Raw genomic sequence first — 19,727 nt, forward strand, 5'->3', positions numbered from 1 at the left:
TAGTTAAGTAATTCTGCTTGGAACCAGAAGACCTGAGTAATCGGAGACAGAATGGGTATGAAAACATGCCTGGCAACCCAAATTAGAAACTGGTTGTTAAGCAATATATTCCCAGCAACAAGACTGTCAGACGTGGCTCAGCTTTTCATCTTTAAAGAGGCTCTGTGGCCAGATTATAAGTGCTCGCGAGATCATGCTGTGCTGTGAGTAAGTCCCACAGAAACTTTACAGAAGTGTCGGGAGTGTGAATAGACATCGCATCTTGGCTGGAGGCGATGTCTATTCACTCTCAAGACACTTCAGTAAAGTTAATGTGGGTGTATGTGACAGCACAGCGTGATCTCGCGAGATCACGCTTTGCTGTTAGTACAAATGGACATGAATGGAGAGAAGTGTATGACGCTGATTGGTCTGCGTCATACACTCCTCTGTACAACACCTACTTGGTCAAAAGTTAAAAAAACGACCTGTTGGGCATTAAGAAACTAAATAGCATAAATCTAAAATTGATCATAACTTGCTAAAAAATGATTGTTTTTCAAAATAAAAACCACTGTTGTTATCTACATTCAAGTGCCTATCAGATTAGGTAGGGGATAGGGCATTTATAAACTGGTGACAGAGCCTCTTTAAGTTCAGTTCATTTTGTGCTGACATTTGAGAAATGGAAAAGCAACTTGTCAACAACCAATACATTCTATTTCCCATCTTAAATGGGTTCTCCAGACATTGCTACGATACCCATATTACCTCAACATGTAAAAACAGGCTACTTTACAATATACTTACATTTACTTTTCTTTTCTGGTTGCCGCATCTCCCAGCCTTTCATGTGATGGCTTCCCGTATGAGTTTGTTGTTTCTGTTGGCATCACGTACATCCACCTTTAGTCTTCCCTTCCGGTCGATTCATTTGTGTGGTCAATGTGCACTTCTTCTCATTCTCTGAACATGTGTGGTAGAAGCCAATTATGTTCTCACCTGCGCAAGGCAACATGAGATTTGTAGTAGGGGAGCATGACAAGAAATGGCCGTGAATCGGAAGATATGATTGTAAACAAAAGGGTAAGAAGCCACAGAACCGAGAACTAACAGCAAAACGATGAAAGAGGTATTTGGGGGACATTTTCACTAAATAGAAAGAACTAGGAGATACTTAAACAAATATGTTTGTATAGTCAGAAAAACCCTTTAAAAGTGAACGGTCAGATATTTATTATTATCATTATTATTTTTAATTACTGTTCATATAATGTTAAAAGCCAACATATTTATAGTGTTTTACAGTAAGAAAAAACTAAGTACTTAGGAATTACTGAACAGCATCAATGGGACAACCAAGATGTCGGATTATACAATATTCGGGACTATTGGAATAAAATTAAAAAAAGAACACATAAACAAATATATACATTACTGTACATACCAGTGGACAGTCAGTTGGTTGCTAATAATAAATAATAGTGTAAAACGAATTCAATTATGTATGTAGTCCTCATGTAGGAGTCTATATTAACTGGTACAAGCCACTTTTGGGTGCAGAAATGTGAGTGCCAAAATGATGACGTCATGACCCATAGGAATTTTGCAGTAAATAATATAGTTCACTAGATATGTAACTACATAAATAATTGCAGTGTGTTTTGGCTGATCAACTATTCCTTATTTTCAGGACCCATCTGACTACCTGCTAACCAACTGCTGGACCATCCACTCCCATGTGCTAGACTGTCAGGTATTATTCATGATAATCTTCCATGGGACTATTATGGCATTCTGGATTATCAGGCTTTCTGTTCCACCAGATGGCAGGAAAATGTAATATTACTGTAATTTGTACACTGAGGCTGGGTTCACACGACCTATTTTCAGGCGTAAACAAGGCGTATTATGCCTCGATTTACGCCTGAAAATAGGGCTACAATACGTCGGCAAACATCTGCCCATTCATTTGAATGGGTTTGCCGACGTACTGTGCAGACGACCTGTAATTTACGTGTCGTCGTTTGACAGCTGTCAAACGACGACGTGTAAATTGACTGCCTCGGCAAAGAAGTGCAGGGCACTTCTTTGCAACGTAATTTGAGCCGTTCTTCATTGAAGTCAATGAAGAGCAGCTCAAAATTTACGAGCGTCACAGACGCCTCGCATAATGCGAGGAGGAGCTTTTACGTCTGAAACGAGGCAGCTGTTTTCTCCTGAAAACAGTCTGTCTTTTCAGACGTAAAAGCCTCTCATCGGGTGCACATACCCTTAGGGCATGGCCACACGTGGCGGAATTCTTCCGCAACTGTCCGCATCAATGCCGCACAGAATCTGCGTTGCAGATTCTGTAGCGGATCTGCCCAAAATTGGCATTAAATTGATGCGGACTAGCCGCTGCGTATTGAGGTGAAAGTACTTCCCTTCTCTCTATCAGTGCAGGATAGAGAGAAGGGACAGTATTTTCCCTAGTAAAAGTAAAAGAATTTCATACTTACCGGCCGTTGTCTTGGTGACGCGTCCCTCTTTCGGCATCCAGCCCGACCTCCCTGGATGACGCGGCAGTCCATGTGACCGCTGCAGCCTGTGATTGGCTGCAGCCGTCACTTAGACTGAAACGTCATCCTGGGAAACCGGACTGGAGGAAGAAGCAGGGAGTTCTCGGTAAGTATGAACTTCTATTTTTTTTACAGGTTGCTGTATATTGTGATCGGTAGTCACTGTCCAGGGTGCTGAAACAGTTACTGCCGATCGCTTAACTCTTTCAGCACCCTGGACAATGACTATTTACTGACGTCGCCTAGCAACGCTCCCGTAATTACGGGTGCACACACATAGTCAGCCGTAATTATGGGTGCACACACATAGTCACCCGTAATTATGGGTGCACACACGTAGTCACCCGTAATTATGGTAGCCCCATTGACTTCCTCAGTCTGGCTGTAGACCTAGAAATACACATAGGTCCAGCCAGAATGAAGAAATGTCAAGTTAAAAAATCAATACGCTCCGCAGCACACATAACATCTATATTACATCTGCGGACTTCATTGCGGAACTAAGAATCTCCATTGAAGTCAATGGAGAAATTCCGCAATGAGTCCGCAAACAGTCCGCCACACCTCCGCAACAACCATTGTATGCTGCGGACACCAAATTCCGCACCGCAGCCTATTCTCCGCAGCGGAATTGTCCGCAACGTGTAAACGAACCCAACCACAAAGCTGTGGAAGGCAATGGAGAAACGGGTCCGCTGCGGATTTCCGCTGCAGAGTGTCCGCAGCGTAATTTCAGAGCAATTCCGCTACGTGTGGCCATGCCCTAACAGTGAACTGCTTTGGAAGACGATACTATCCAAATCATTAGCAATATCAGTAATAACAATAATAATGGTCTGTCATTAATTATCGCAAACTGCTTGAGATAAAAGCAATAACATTCCTTTTTTAATTTTGTGCAAAAAACTTATATAAAATGTTTACTCAGTGAAGAATACATACGTTAAATACAAACATGCCTTTATCATTATAACAGCAACACATTGTACAGACCAACATGATATCTATCCTCATGCAAGCTGCTCTGATAGACCAAGACATCTCAACAAACACTTGAAATGCGACCAAGCCCAAGCCGCCACTTCATTTGATTTATGATGTCATTAATGTCAAGCTATCAGTGGACAAGAGTAAAAGAGACAACAGCAAAGCTGACTAAAAACAAATAGTTTTGATTAAACTCAAGGACGTTCAGTACAGCTTTCAGCAAAAAGACATTTATCATTTCCCAAGCTATTGCTGCTGTTATTTCTCTGCTATTCAAAATTCCGAGACGCATTGATAGGGATCCTGCAAGAACAAAACTGGGGTTGGACTATAAAGTAGATTACAGAATTATGCTTGCATTGTTTTTATATTATTTTGTTTAAGACATTTAAAATGTGTAATTTAAAGGGTTTTTCCAGGACTTAAATATTGATGACCTTTCCTCAGGAAACCCCATCAATATTTGATTAGTAGGGGGCCAACCCTCGGGGGACACCCGTCTATTTGCACAGCCACCACCATATGTACAGTGCCACAGGCCATGCATTCTGCTGATGGGCGGGGGCAAATATTTAGTCCAATATTTCATCCTGGAGTGTTAGTCCATATACTGTATGAGGAGTCATTTAGAGCTTTCACAGACTTCAGTCAGCACAGACAGTGTGTCTATCACTACATTATGCTGCCATCAGTGAGAGCAGCATAATATTCATGACACGTTTCCCTTAAAGACTCACATGTATCATAAAACAAATTCAATACAATATTGCAACATGCTAGCAAAACCCTCCACCGGCTGCAATCCACATCACAACCACTGGGTGGTCAAACACAGACACATAGCATAGACATCTCATGACAGAGTATCGCAAAACTGTGTTGTTCTTGTTGTTTTTAACTAGTAATCACACGCCACACATCTCAGGATATCTTGAGATAAGAGGAAAGGTAAGGAAGAACACATCTTTAGTTATTTGTATTACCTAAGGCCGGCTCTGCCACACAAACACCCCACTGTGTGAATTAGGCCTTCCCCATTAGGGCCCAAAACAATAACGTCTACGGATAGTCATTTCCTTCTGTAATACTTTTTTTTTCATATCTTTGAAGTTAAGAAATATTTACCCTGTGTTATCGGCTACAAAAATAGCTGTAGTGAAGCACGCTTTGTTTAACCTTATTAGTAATAATATGCTATTGGAAGATTTGTGGGGGGAAAACGCAACACTATGAGCATTAACTGAGCATGAGAACATTTGTAATATCACCCTCAGAGAATAATGAACAGATATTAGAGATTGAAATTCTGACATAGTTTACAGAACGATAATCCAAACATCTGTTTTAATGACAAGGGATTTGAGCAGAATAGAGAATACATGGGAAAGCAATGCAACTTTTAGTATAGTCCTAACACTGAATCAATGCTGTTCAGCTAAATACAGCTTGCTGCTAATATAAGCAATTTTCCTCATATTTCTGGGCCACATGCCAGATGTCAGGCTTCAGTTACAGGCACAAGGTCAAGAGGGAATCAAGTAGATGAAATTATATGAATCTGAGAAATAGATGGATAATTACAGATAAAAACAGAAAAACAAACTGCTATTTCAACCACTCACAGCAATATTCTTTTTTTTTTTGTCTGCATATTGCATTTACTCATGCCAGTTATATTTGTCTATATGAAAATCACATAAATGCTCATTAGCTTTTCTTGTTAACACTGCTGACTAAAATTTGGCCATGGTTATAGCACTAGTCCCAAACCATGCCTATTGCCAACAAAGTCATAACATACAAGCCCTTACGTTAATTGCACTGGGTCTTACCCTATTTTGGTGTTAAACGCTATGTACACCTTTGGATACAAATGTTATTCTTTTCTTATTACATCAATGTGTTTATAAGCAACTTTCAAATTGATTTTTATTTTAAAAATGTTTACTTTTTACGATACAGCTTCTACTTATCCTGTATATGTAGAAGCTGTATCGTTCTCTCTTAGCAAATCCGTCAGTGCAGCTCAATTGATGGCTTGGTTGAGAGCGGGTCCTGTTTGTCTTTGACACACAGGATCCATCTAATATCGATCATATCTAAGTTATGAAAGTTGCTTATAAACACGTAACACATTGATTTAATGAAAAAAAAAGAAAGAAAATTGCTTCCAAAGGTGTACATAGCATTCAAGGCCTGCAGGAATTTTTTGTTTTTGCGTCACACCACTTTCTGAGAGCCATAACTTTTTTTATTTTTCTGTCCATATAGCCGTATGAGTTCTTTTTTTGTGGAATGAGTTGTATTTTTCAATGGCACCATTTTGGTGTATGTGCAACCTATTGTTTAACTTTTATTAACTCTTTCTGAGAGGAATGGAGAAAAAAGCGCCTTTTTTTTGGCATTTTAAAATCACGCCGTTTCCCATGCGGTGTAATTAAGAAGTTACCTTTATTAGATGGGTTGGTAAAATTATGGCAATACCAAATATGTATAGGTTTTTTAGGTTTACTACTTTTGCACAATAAAAACAAATTTTTCTTCAAATAATTTATGTTTGGATTGCCACACTCCAAGAGCCATAACTTTTATATTTCCCCATTGATGTAGCTATATTTGGGCTTGTTTTTTTTGCAAATCAAGATGTTGTTTTTATTGGTACCATTTTGAGTTACATGGGACTTATTGATTAATTTTTATTATTATTTTCTGGAAAGGGGCTAAAAAAAAAGGTGTTCCGCCATTTTTTGCAGACTGTTCTTCCTGCGAGTTAAATAATGTGTTACATTTATTGTTCAAGTCGTTACGATCATGGCCATAACATATTTATGTATTTTTTCTTTTTTGTTCACACTTTTACATAATAAAACCACTTTTTATAGAAAAAATGGTTGTAATTTTCTTTTTTTCCACTGTGCACTTTCTTTTTTCTAATAAACCTTATTTCACTTTCCTAAATTATTTTTTATAGATCCCTTATACTTAGTATACCAAAGCATTACTGCCTGTTAGTGCAAAACTCTAGTAGGCATATGGCAGGCCTGGGGGCCTTTATTAGGCTCCTGGCTGCAATGGCAACCTATTGGCGGATCCCATTTGCGGGCCGCTGATAGATGCAAAGGGAGCTCCCTCCCTCTGTCACACCACTTAAATGCTGCTGTCGGTATTGACTTCGACATTTAGGGGTTAAACGGCCGGGATCAGAGTTATCTCCTATCCCGGCAGAGTCAAAGCAAGGCTTCCGCGGTGATCGTTCAGGCACAGCTCCTGTTACATTATGGTGGGTTAGTGTATGCTAAACCATGTTGTACAGTGACGTCCTGGTGGCTTAAGGGGATAAGCAATGCTCCAACTCTGGATTGGAAACCTTATTTAAACCGCACAGTGAACAACATAAAGAAAAAAAGTTGCATTTTTTTTATTGCCCACCATAAAAATAATAATAAAAGTGAATCAATAAATTCTACGCAACCAATATGACTTATCCCACAAAAAACAAGCCGACATGCAGCTACATTAACGGAAAAATAAAAGTGTCCTAATTCTTGGAAAGCGGCGTTATGAACATTTTGTTGTCCTTGAAATCTGTTGTTATTGTGAAAAAGTAGTAAAACACAAAAAAACTATACATACCAACTCACCTTTCAAGCTGCCGCTCTCCTCCTGCTTCACAACACTCTAGCTGTGGGTCATTCACATGCGCTGGCTCCCAGTGCACACTTAGTGACCCTGACTACAGCCAATGCCAAAGTGCTCTGGAATTCTTATGCCTCTGCCATCTCTTCTTGTCCTTTTAGCTCCAGATGTCTGCAAAGGTGTCTTGATTCTGCTCTGTTTGGCATGTTTATTTAAAAATGTCTTTGTTTGCTTCCCATCCTGACCTCTGTCTGTCTACCGCTTATGACCCAACTCTGCGTGCCTCAACCCATGCTCTATCTAACTTTGATTCCTGCCTGCTGCCTTGGTACCGCTACTTGTTGTCATCTGTCTATTCACGAGTCAGCCGTTGCTAACGCAGACTTCTCTGTGGCTTGTGACCTGTGGGAAAATCCACACTCCCTTGTGCGGGTTAAGGGTAAAGAATTTACAATCCCTTAGATTCCGCTACCTGGTTTAGCCCTAAGCCAAATCTGTTAGAGACCTAGTGGAGAAAAAATGGAAATGTTCCTAATTTTATTTATAAACAGAGTTTAAAATATCGGGTCGCAATCAGAGGTGGTTTGTAATAATAATTTGCCTTCGCATTTCAGACACAGCTCGTGTCCTTAGTGATGCCATGACCGAGCGCTGTTTGAACAGGATACACAAGACTGGTGAGCTGCAGGATCCCTCCCTATTTTTCTTCTATTTAAGCGACCTAGTGGGTCTACATCTCCACTTGACCACGTTAAAACATTCAATCTTAGGATTCGTTCACATCTGCGCGAGGGCTCCTTCCCAACATTCCGTCAGAGATTTCTATCGAGCCGGAGCCCTGACAGACACAAATGGAAACCATAGGTTTCCGTTTCCATCACCATTAGTCGACTACACTATTGATTCTGTCAAAACGATGGAACCCTTGCACAACGGAGACAAATGGAAACCATTTGTAATGACGGGGTAGGGAGACAGACAGGTCAGCCCTAATCTACCCGCCACTCAGTCCCTGCTTACTTGCACGGCCCATCCTAGGCGACGGCGTACAACTGGGCGACGGTCCCTACGCTCAATATGTGTACGACAGAAAAACAGACAAGGGTACACAGAAGCCAAGGGAAATGCAGCTGTCGCCCACGGAAACACCGTGAGCAACAGGAGTAGTGAACGAGCCGAGTCAAACCAGGAGTGTACGAGGTACCAAACGCAGAGCAGGAGTGTAGTCAGCAAAGCCAGGGTCAAAAATGAAGCAAGGTCAATAATCATAGCAGGAGCAGCAGAGCCAGGAAACAGAAAAGAATCACAGGCACCGGAGGAGCAGGAAATGCAGGTATAAATAGACAGAGGGCAGGAGCTAGCTCCGTCTGGCCAGGCTGTGATAGGCTCTCCCACTCCTCAGCCTCCCAGCCTGACTGGTAGAAGATCGTGTCACTCTCTCAGACTTAGGAGCAGGTGCAGACTGATTACCCACGGGCGTCGACACAGAAGCAGTGTCTGGCAGATCCTTTACACTATTGGCACCGGATCCGTCACCATTGAAATCGATGATGGAAACGGAAACCTATGGTTTCTGTTTGTGTCTATCAAGTCTCCGTTCCGACAGAAAGCTCAGACAGAACGTCGGAACGGAACCCTAGCGCAGATGTGAACGAAGCCTTAGGCAAGTGTCACAAGAAGATGTCTTGGGACCATGATACCCAAAATGCACTATTTGTCTAATGAAAGTCAAGAATAGATGGTAGAATCAATTCACCATGTTAGAGATTAGCAACAAATCTGAGACATTTTCATTTTAGAGAATCAAAGGAGAATATAATTTTTAAAGGGTTCCTCATCTCTAATCTTTCACACAATGTTTTCAACAACCTCTTGACAGCCAAGCTTTACAGACTCTACTCACATTTAATCCTTCTGCAGCTATCTGCTGCATTTCACACAATAGATCACCCAACACTCCTACACACTCTCATCTCCTTTGGCGTAAAAAACACTGTTCTAGTCTGGTTTTCATCTTTCTTCTCTGACATCACTTTCAGTGTGTCTTAGGCTTTGTCTATTTCCTTACCACTACCTCTCTCAACTTCTCAGTACTAGCCCCTATTCTTTATACTATCCTAGTCCCAGTTGAACAATACCAGCTGATATTACTATAGCTGTACACTTCCTACAGTGATTTTTTTTTTCCAGAATAATAGTACGTGTCTGTTGGTTTCTCTGTTTTTGTGTGCTCTACATGTCTCAATCTCAACTAATATACAGCATCTTCTGTCTTCTACCTCGCCTACACAACATGATATTTCCATTTCTGACTTAAACACTAAAAACTATCTTAGTTCTCAGTCCCAATGACGTGAGTTATATTTGATTCAGACATGTTCTTTATTTCTCACGTTTAGGCCTTATTCACACGAACGTGTTTAACGTCCGTGATACGCGCATGAAAATCACGCGCGTCGCACGGACCTATGTTAGTCAATAGGGCCGTTCAGACAGTCCGTGATTTTCATGCAGCGTATGTCCGCTGTGTAAAACTCACGACATGTCCTATACTTGGCCGTTTTTCGCGCATCATGCACCCATTGAATTCAATGTGTGCGTGAAAATCACGCACAGCACACGAAAGCACTTCCGTGTGTCGCGCGTGATTCGCACAACAGTAGAATAACATAAAGAAATGAAGGAAAAAATAAAAGCACTTCCTTTATTTCTTTTTTTAAACAGCAAAACTGCGTGTCATAAGGATGGCATATGCGTGAAAATCACGCAGCCACGCAGCAAACACTGATGACACACGGAACTGCAACGAGCAAAAAACACGCGTGAATAAGGCCTAAGTCCACTTTTCACAGAGCCTGTGAGATTTCACGGTGCCAGCAGAGGGCTGGTTGAACGCACGTTGTCATCAAGGGATTTGACGTGGGGCTAAACTGGAGACCGGAGTTTAAGGGGACCCCTTAGCCCCTGTACAGGGATCTAGACTTGCTACAGGGAAACCACAGTTCACTACCCTCAGACTAGTCTCCCTTGGTGATGGCCAACGTAACAGGTGTAGGGTCAGATTAGCATGGTCAGGGGTAGCAAAAGATGAGGGCAGGCTGCAAAGTACAAAACCGGTCACGTAGGTAATGGTCAGGGCAGCTGGCAGTAGTTCGTCATGGGTAGCAATGCAAAAGTTCAGGGCAGGCAGCAGGCACGAATTGTCAAGATACAAGCTGAGGCCAAAAACACGGGAAATCCAATAAATTAAGTATTTGATACACTAGGAAATCTAGAAGAACCAAATTTCTCTGACAAAGAGCAAGGAGAGGGGAGTAACTTAAATACCCAGGGAAACTGGGTGAAACTAATTTTGGTGCACGCTGGTCTGTTAAGAAAGAAAGGTTTAGCGCGCGCACAAGGACCCAGAGCAGAACGTCGGCGGTGAGGAGGGCTGCCAGACACAGACTACAGACCAGAGGAGTGGCGCCAGGCAGAAGGAAGATGCCGAGCACAGGTAAGTAAACCTAAGTGGCGTGAGGAGGGAATTATACCAATGCAAATTGTTGTCCGCACCTAAAAGACAAACCTCTCTTGTATCCATTTTTTCTTACTATTGTCAATAATAACGCACTAATCCACGATTGTTGACTGGTATGCCATTAAATAAACAGGTTCTCCTATACTTCATCTGAAATTTAGCAGTTGGTCTATGTTTTTATCTAACAGATATACCAATGCCTCTGATATGCATCAACCTTTACACAGGTTACCCATCTCTTCCTAAATAAGGGTATGTTCACACGGCAGCGTCCGTTACGGCTGAAATTACGGGGCTGTTTTCAGGAGAAAACAGCTCCGTAATTTCAGGCGTAATGGCATGTTGAGGCACTTTTTCGCTGCATCAATTACGGACGTAAATGGAGCTGTTTTTCCATGGAGTCAATGGAAAACGGCTCCATTTAACGTCTGAAGAAGTGACAGGCACTTCTTTGACGCGGGCATCTATTTACGCCCCACCTTTTGACAGCGGGGCGTAAAAAAAATGACCGTCGGAACAGAACATCGTAAGACCCATTCAAATGAATGGGCAGATGTTTGCCGACGCTATCGAGCCGCATTTTCGGACGTAAATCGAGGCGGAAAACGCCCGAAGCATAGTAGGGCAGGGCCGGCCCTAGGAAATTATCTTTCGGCGCCCCAACACATCATTAATAAAAAATGTCCCATAAAAAAAATTATAATGCCCCTTTAGTGCCCCCATACAGTATAATAATAATATTTAATAATATAATATATTACAACCCCTTCAAGGACACAGTATTTTGTCCTCTAATTGTGCCAACAGGTATTATGCCATCTGTAGTACCCCTACACAGTATAATGTCCGCTTAGTGGCCCCCACACAGTATAGTGCCCCCTGTAGATTTTGCCATACAGCCTCCCTGTAGACCAGTGGTTCCCAACCGGGGTGCGGTGGCACCCTGGGGTGCCGCGAGAGCCGTCCAGGGGTGCCGCGGCACTCCGCTGATCCACTGCAAAAAAAAAAAAAATTGTAATCTTTTTTTTTTTACAAGCTTCGCCCCCAACGTTGTAGCAAACGTGACGCGCTGATGTCACCGCCCACCGCTTCCCACTAGAAGCCTGACGGAGGGAGAGGAGCCGTTAACACTGGGCAGGGTAAGGGTATGTGCACACGATATCGACAATTACGGCTGAAATTACGGAGCTGTTTTCAGGAGAAAACAGCTCCTGCCTTTCAGACATAATTGCTCGTACTCGCGTTTTGCGAGGCGTCAATTACGGCCGTAATTTGGAGCTGTTCTTCATTGAAGTCAATGAAAAACGGCTCATTAGGTCCCAAGAAGTGTCCTGCACTTCTTTGACGACGCTGTTATTTTACGCGCCGTCTTTTGACAGCGACGTGTAAAATTACAGGTCGTCGGCACAGTACGTCGGCAAACCCATTGAAATGAATGGGCAGATGTTTGTCGACGTATTTGAGCCGTGTTTTCAGGCGTAATTCGAGGCGTAAAACGCCTCGCTTACGCCTGAAAATTGGTCGTGTGAACCCAGCATAAGTGTTTTTTTTCTTTACATTGTCAGCAGTTGTGTGAGAAATGGAGCCAGAATGCCGGAAGTTGTAGTCCTCTCCTCTTATACCTCCTCATATAATGTCCTCGGATATCCCATAATAACAGCCTGGACATGCTGGGAGTTGTAGTTCTCTCCTCTTATACCTCCTCCTGTAATGTCCTCTGATATCACATAATAACAGCCTGGAAATGCTGGGAGTTGTAGTTCTCTCCTCTTATACCTTCTCTTTTAATGTCTTCTGATATCCCATAATAACAGCCTGGACATGCTGGGAGTTGTAGTTCTCTCCTCTTATACCTTCTCTTGTACTGTCCTCTGATATCCCATAATAACAGCCTACACATGATGGGAGTTGTAGTTCTCTCCTCTTATACCTCCTCCTGTAATGTCCTCTGATATCACATAATAACAGCCTGGAAATGCTGGGAGTTGTAGTTCTCTCCTCTTATACCTTCTCTTTTAATGTCTTCTGATATCCCATAATAACAGCCTGGACATGCTGAGAGTTGTAGTTCTCTCCTCCCTGTAATGTCGTCTGATATTACATAATAACAGCCTGGACATGCTGGGAGTTGTAGTTCTCTCCTCTTATACCTCCTCCTGTAATGTCCTCTGGTATCCCATAATAACAGCCTGGACATGCTGAGAGTTGCAGTTCTCTCCTCTTATACCTCCTCCTGTAATGTCCTCTGATATCCCATAATAACAGCCTGGACATGCTGGGAGTTGTAGTTCTCTCCTCCTATACCTCTTCATGTAATGTCCTCTGATATCCCATTATAACAGCTTGCACATGCTGGGAGTTGTAGTTCTCTCCTCTTATACTTCTTCCTGTAATGTCCTCTGATATCCCATAATAACAGCCTGGACATGCTGAGAGTTGTAGTTCTCTCCTCTTATACCTCCTCCTGTAATGTCCTCTGATATCCCATAATAACAGCCTGGACATGCTGGGAGCTGTAGTTCTCTCCTCTTAAGCCTCCTGTAATGTCTTCTAATTTCCCATAATAATAGCCTGGACATGCTGGGAGTTGTAGTTCTCTCCTCTTATAACTCCTCCTGTAATGTCCTCTGATATCCCATAATAACAGCCTGGACATGCTGGGGGTTGTAGTCCTCTCCTCTTATACCTCCTCCTGTAATGTGCTCTGATATCGCATAATAACATCCTGGACATGCTGGTAGTTGTAGTCCTCTCCTTTTAAACCTCTTCTCTGTAATGTCCTCTGATATTACATAATAACATCCTGGACATGCTGGTAGTTGTAGTCCTCTCCTCTTATACCTCCTCCTGTAATGTCCTCTGATATCCCATAATAACAGCCTGGGCATGCTGGTAGTTGTAGTCCTCTCCTCTTATACCTCCCCCTGTACTGTCCTCTGATATCCCATAATAACAGCCTGGAAATGCTGGGAGTTGTAGTTCTCTCCTCTTATACCTTCTCTTTTAATGTCCTCTGATATCCAATAATAACAGCCTGGACATGCTGGGAGTTGTAGTTCTCTCTTCTTATACCTCCTCCTGTAATGTCCTCTGGTATACCATAATAACAGCCTGGACATGCTGAGAGTTGTAGTTCTCTCCTCTTATACCTCCTCCTGTAATGTCCTCTGATATCCCATAATAACAGCCTGGACATGCTGGGAGTTGTAGTTCTCTCCTCCTATACCTCTTCATGTAATGTCCTCTGATATCCCATTATAACAGCCTGCACATGCTGTGAGTTGTGTATCTCTCTTCAAATACCTCTTCCTGTAATGTCCTCTGATATCCCATAATAACAATCTGGACATGCTGGGAGTTGTAGTCCTCTCCTCTTATACCTCCCTGTAATGTCCTCTGATGTCACATAATAACAGCCTGGACATGCTGGAAGTTGTAGTTCTCTCCTCTTCTACCTCCTCCTGTAAACTTTCTCTGATATCACATAACAACCTGGGCATGCTGGGAGTTGTAGTTCTTATACCTCCTTATTTATTCCTTCCCCAGGGGTAAGCACACTTTCTCTCTGTGATGGTCACTTTACTAGAGGGGCAGATGGTCATTTTATCGGTGGGGGGGGACTGAGGCTGATGGTGGCTAGACTGGAGGGGGCTGATGGTCATTTTACTGAGGGGGACGGAGGCTGATGGTGACTTTACTGGGGGGGGCTGAGACTGATGGTCACTTTACTGGAGGGGGTTTATGGTCTCTTTACTGAGGGGTCATTATACTGTGAGTGGGGGGCTGATGGTAATTTTACTGTGAGTGGGGGGCTGATGGTCATTACTGTGAGTGGGGGGCTGATGGTCATTTTACTGTGAGTGGGGGGCTGATGGTCATTACTGTGAGTGGGGGGCTGATGGTCAGTACTGTGAGTGGGCGGCTGATGGTCATTTTACTGTGAGTGGGGGGCTGATGGTCATTTTACTGTGAGTTGGGGGCTGATGGTCATTTTACTGTGAGTGAGGGGCTGATGGTCATTACTGTGACTGGGGAGCTGATGGTCTTCGAGTGGTTTCCGCCTCCGACCTCCCATTGAAATTAATAGGAGGCAGAAAAAACCTGCGGCGCTCGTTTGGTGCTTTTTTGTCTGCAGTTTTTGCATTCGTTTCAACGGCTTAAAAAAAATGTGGGCAAAAAACACAGCAAAAAAAAAAAGTCAAACAACGCTGTCAATTCAAAATCTGCCTCAAAATTCCTAAATGAATTTTTAGTTTCTGCCTTACAAAAAAGACGTTGTGTGAACATACCCTAAGAGTGTAGTGCTTGTTTTTAGTCATTTTTTGTCGTTTTGTAAACAATTTTTGGTAGGTGTGTCCTGAAAATTTATATTTTTTCTGGGGTGCCTCGAGCCTGAAAAGGTTGGCAAACTCTGCTGTAGACAGTGCCATAATCCCCCACCTCCTTTTTGTAGATCATGCCATACAGCCCCTCACACCTCCCCCTTGTAGACAGTGCCATACAGTCCCCCACCTCCCCCTTGTAGATCGTGCCATACAGTCCCCGTACCTCCCCCTTGTAGACAGTGCCCCCAAACAAAAACAAAAATTGTACTCACCTAGGCCCCGTTCCCACGACGAACTGAGCTGCTCCATGACGGGATCATGTAGTCTAGTACAGAGTTTCCCAACCTTTTCGGACTCGAGGCAGCACTGGAAAAACAAAATTTACTCAGGGCTCCCCTACCAAAAATTGTTTTGAGAAAGACAGAAAATGGCTAAGAACAAGCACTCCACTTGTAGGGTATGTTCACACACGTTTTTTGTAAGGCAAAAAAAATCTGCCTCAAAATTCCTTCAGCAACTGACAGCGTGACACTGTGACCTTTTTTTTTGTGTTTTTTCTTAAGCTGTTGAAGCGAATGCAAAAGACGCAGGAAAATAAGCTCCAAACGGGTGCCGCAGGTATTTTCTGCCTACTATTAATTTCAATTGGAGGTCAGAGGTGGAAACCACTTGAAGACCATCAGCCCCCCACTCACAGTAAAATGACAATCAGCTCCCACTCACAGTAAATTGACCATAAGCCCACCACTCACAGTAAAATGACCGTCAGCCCCCCACTCACAGCAAAATGACCATCAGCCCGCCGCTCACCGATTCTCCCTGTAGGTAGCGCCACACAGCCCCTTGTAGGTAGCGCCACACAGCCCCTTGTAGGTAGCACCACACAGCCCCTTGTGGGTAGCACCACAAAGTCCCTTGTGGGTAGCGCCACACAGCCCCCTTGTGGGTAGCACCACACAGCCCCTTGTAGGTAGCACCACACAGCCCCCTTGAGGGTAGCGCCAGACAGCCCCCTTGTAGGTAGCGCCACACAGCCCCCTTGTAGATAGCGCCACACAGCCCCCTTGTAGATAGAGCCACACATCCCCCTGTAGGGAGTGCCGCACAGCCCCCTGGTAGGAAGTATCGCAAAGACCTCTGGTAGGGAGTGCCGCACAGCCCACAGCCCCCTGGTAGGTAGTGCCACACAGAACCCTTGTTTGTTAGTGCCCACAGCCCCCTGGTTGGTAGTGACCCACAGCCCCCTGGTTGGTAGTGCCCCAAAGACCTCTGGTTGGTAGTGCCACACAACCCACAGCCCCCTGGTTGGTAGTGCTACACAGCCCACAGCCCCCTGGTTGGTGGAGCCACACAGCCCACAGCCCCTTGGTAGGTAGTGCCACACAGCCCCCTGGTTGGTAGTGCTACACAGCCCATAGCCCCCTGGTTGGTAGTTCCACACAGCCCACAGCCCCCTGGTTGGTAGTGCCACACAGCCCACAGCCCCCTGGTAGGTAGTGCCACACTGCCCATAGCCCCCTTGTAGGTAGTGACGTCAGTGGCTTCTCCTGGAGTGGAATCCCAGGTCATAGAGTCTGCAACGCTGTGACCGGGGATTCCGCTTCAGGAGTTTCCCCTGATGTCACTGTCCATATATGGACAGAAACATCAAGCAGCGCTCCAGGAGCGGAATCCCCGGCCACACTGGGAATCCGCTCCTTCAGGGAGCTACAGTGGCGCTAGTAGACAGCAGAGCAGGGAGATACCTCCCTGCTCTGCTATAGTGCCCCAATGTAGATAGCAACCCCCCCTTCCAGTATATATAGCGCCACCGTAGCTCCCTGAAGGAGCGGAATCCCCGTGTGGCCGGGGATTCCGCTCCTGGAGCGCTGCTTGTTGCCTCTGTCCATATATGGACAGTGACATCAGGGAAAACTCCTGAAGCGGAATCCCCGGTCACAGCGTTGCAGACGCTATGACCGTCAATTCCACTCCAGGAGAAGCTCCTGTCGTCTGTGTCTATGACATCATTGGCTTCTCCTGTTTTGGAATCCCCAGTCATAGAGTCTGCAACACTGTGGACGGGGATTCCGCTTCAGGAGTTTTCCCTGATGTCACTGTCCATATATGGACAGAAACATCAAGCAACGCTCCAGGAGCGGAATCCCCGGCCACATGGGGATTCTGCTCCTTCAGGGAGCTACAGTGGCGCTAGTAGACAGCAGAGCAGGGAGATACCTCCCTGCTCTGCTATAGTGCCCCCTGTAGATAGCAACCCCCCCTTCCAGTATAGATAGCACCACTGTAGCACCCTGAAGGAGCAGAATCCCCGTGTGTCCGGGGATTCCACTCCTGGAGCGCTGCTTGATGCCTCTGTCCATATATGGACAGTGACATCCGGGAAAACTCCTGAAGGGGAATCCCCGTCCACAGTGTTGCAGACTCTATGATCGGGGATTCTACTCCAGGAGAAGCCAATGATGTCATGGACACAGACGACAGGAGCTTCTCCTGGTGTGGAATCGACGGTCATAGCGTCTGCAACGCTGTGACCGGGGATTCCGCTTCAGGAGTTTCCCCTGATGTCACTGTCCATATATGGACAGAAACATCAAGCAGCGCTCCAGGAGCGGAATCCCCGGCCACATGGGGATTCCGCTCCTTCAGGGAGCTACAGTGGCGCTAGTAGACAGATACCTCCCTGCTCTGCTATAGTGCCCCCTGTAGATAGCAACCCCCCCTTCCAGTATAGATAGCGCCACTGTAGCTCACTGAAGGAGCGGAATCCCCGTGTGGCCTGGAGTGCTGCTTGATGCCTCTGTCCATATATGGACAGTGACATCAGGGAAAACTCCTGAAGCGGAATCCCCGGTCACAGCGTTGCAGATGCTATGACCGTCGATTCCACTCCAGGAGAAGCTCCTGTCGTCTGTGTCCATGACGTCATTGGCTTCTCCTGGAGTGGAATCCCCGGTCATAGAGTCTACACACACTCGCTGGCCGCCTCTTGCAGTGTGGCGGCTGGCGCCCTGTGCGACCGCACTGGTCGAACATATCTAAGGCCGGCCATGTAGTAGGGTTTAAAGAGGCTCTGTCACCAGATTATAAATGCCCTATCTCCTACATAATCTTATCGGCGCTGTAATGTAGATAACAACACGGCTTTTTATTTGGAAAAACTATCATTTTTGAGCAAGTTATGAACAATTTTAGATTTATGCTAATTTGTTTCTTAATGCCCAACTGAGCTCTTTTTAACTTTTGACCAAGTGGGCGTTGTAAAGAGGAGTGTATGACGCTGACCAATCAGCGTCATACACTTCTCTTCATTCATGTCCATTTGTATTCACAGAACAGCGTGATCTCGCGAGATTACGCTGTGCTGTCACATACACCCACATTAACTTTACTGTCTTTTAGTGTCTTGAGAGTGAATAGACAGTGCCTCCAGGCAAGATGCGATGTCTATTCAGACTCCCGACACTTCGGTAAAGTTTTGTGGGACTTAATCACACAGCACAGCGTGATCTCGCGAGATCACGCTGCGCTGTCATTCACAGCGTGATCTCGCAAGATCACGCTGTGCCATGATTAAGTCCCACAGTAACTTTACAGAAAGGTCGGGAGTGTGAATAGACATCGCATCCTGCCTGGAAGCAATGTCTATTCACTCTCGACACCTCAGTAAAGTTAATGTGGGTGTATGTGACAGCACAGCGTGATCTTGCGATATCACGCTGTTCTGTGAATACAAATGGACATGAATGGAGAGAAGTGTATGACGCTGATTGGTCATACACTCCTCTTTACAATGCCCACTTGGTCAAAAGTTAAAAAACGCCCAGTTGCGCATTAAGAAACAAATTAGCATAAATCGAAAATTGTTCATAACTTGCTCAAAAATTATCGTTATTCAAAATAAAAACCAATGTTGTTATCTACATTACAGCGCCGATCAGATTATGTAGGCATTTATAATCTGTTGACAGAGTCTCTTTAACATTCCTCCAGAGAATAGTAGAGGTTACATTTTACAATGTTCTATATAGAGGAAACTTGAGGCTCAATTTTTTTCTACTGTCAATGTAAATCATGCTAAACCCCTTAATATCGAATGTATTTTAAACCTTAATGACCGAGCAATTTTGTTTTTCCATCGTCACATTCAAAGATCTATAACTTTTTATTTTTGTGTCGACATAGCTGTATAAGGACTTTTGTTTAGCGGGACAAGTTGTATTTTATAATAGCACCATTTTGGGGTACATATAATTTATTGATTAACTTTTTAATAACTGTTTTAGTGGGGTACTGGAATTAAAACTTTTTTATGCCGTTTACCGTGTGGTATAAATAACATAATATCTTTATTCAGCGGGTCGTTACGATTGCGGCGATACCAAATTTATTTGGATTTTTTTATGTTTTCCTACTTTTACACACTAAAAACACATTTTTTCCAAAATTATTTGCTTTTGTGTTGCCATATTTTAAGAGCCATATCTTTTTTATTTTTTGACTGATGCTGTTGTATGAGGACTTTTTTTTGCGGGACGACTTGTAGTTTTTATTGGTACCATTTTGGAGTAGATGCGATGGTTTGATCACTTTTTACCAAATTCTTTTGAAGGCAGGATGAACAGAAAACAGAAATTCTGGCGTTGTTTTTTTATTATATTTTTTACGGCGTTCGCCGTGCGGGTTAAATCATGTAATCGTTTTATAGTTGGGTTCGTTACG

At 44.0% G+C, this 19,727-nt stretch overlaps 2 long non-coding RNA genes across 3 annotated transcripts in view; one reads left to right on the top strand and one right to left on the bottom strand.

Moving 5' to 3' along the window:
* Positions 1-909: 909 nt before the first annotated feature.
* LOC142745183 (uncharacterized) overlaps positions 910-19,727 on the bottom strand; it is a 33,838-nt gene continuing 15,020 nt past the window's right edge. Inside the window, exon 3 of the long non-coding RNA XR_012881676.1 lies at positions 910-981. This is a non-coding gene — a long non-coding RNA (uncharacterized LOC142745183). The remainder of the gene's footprint in view (positions 982-19,727) is intronic.
* The window catches only part of LOC142745194 (uncharacterized), a 32,395-nt gene continuing 23,237 nt past the window's right edge, over positions 10,570-19,727 (top strand). For both annotated transcript variants that reach the window (XR_012881677.1, XR_012881678.1), the window contains exon 1: positions 10,570-10,659. This is a non-coding gene — a long non-coding RNA (uncharacterized LOC142745194). The remainder of the gene's footprint in view (positions 10,660-19,727) is intronic.

Source organism: Rhinoderma darwinii, chromosome 1 (assembly GCF_050947455.1).
Source record: "Rhinoderma darwinii isolate aRhiDar2 chromosome 1, aRhiDar2.hap1, whole genome shotgun sequence".
In the NCBI taxonomy this organism is placed as follows: Eukaryota; Metazoa; Chordata; class Amphibia; order Anura; family Rhinodermatidae; genus Rhinoderma; species Rhinoderma darwinii.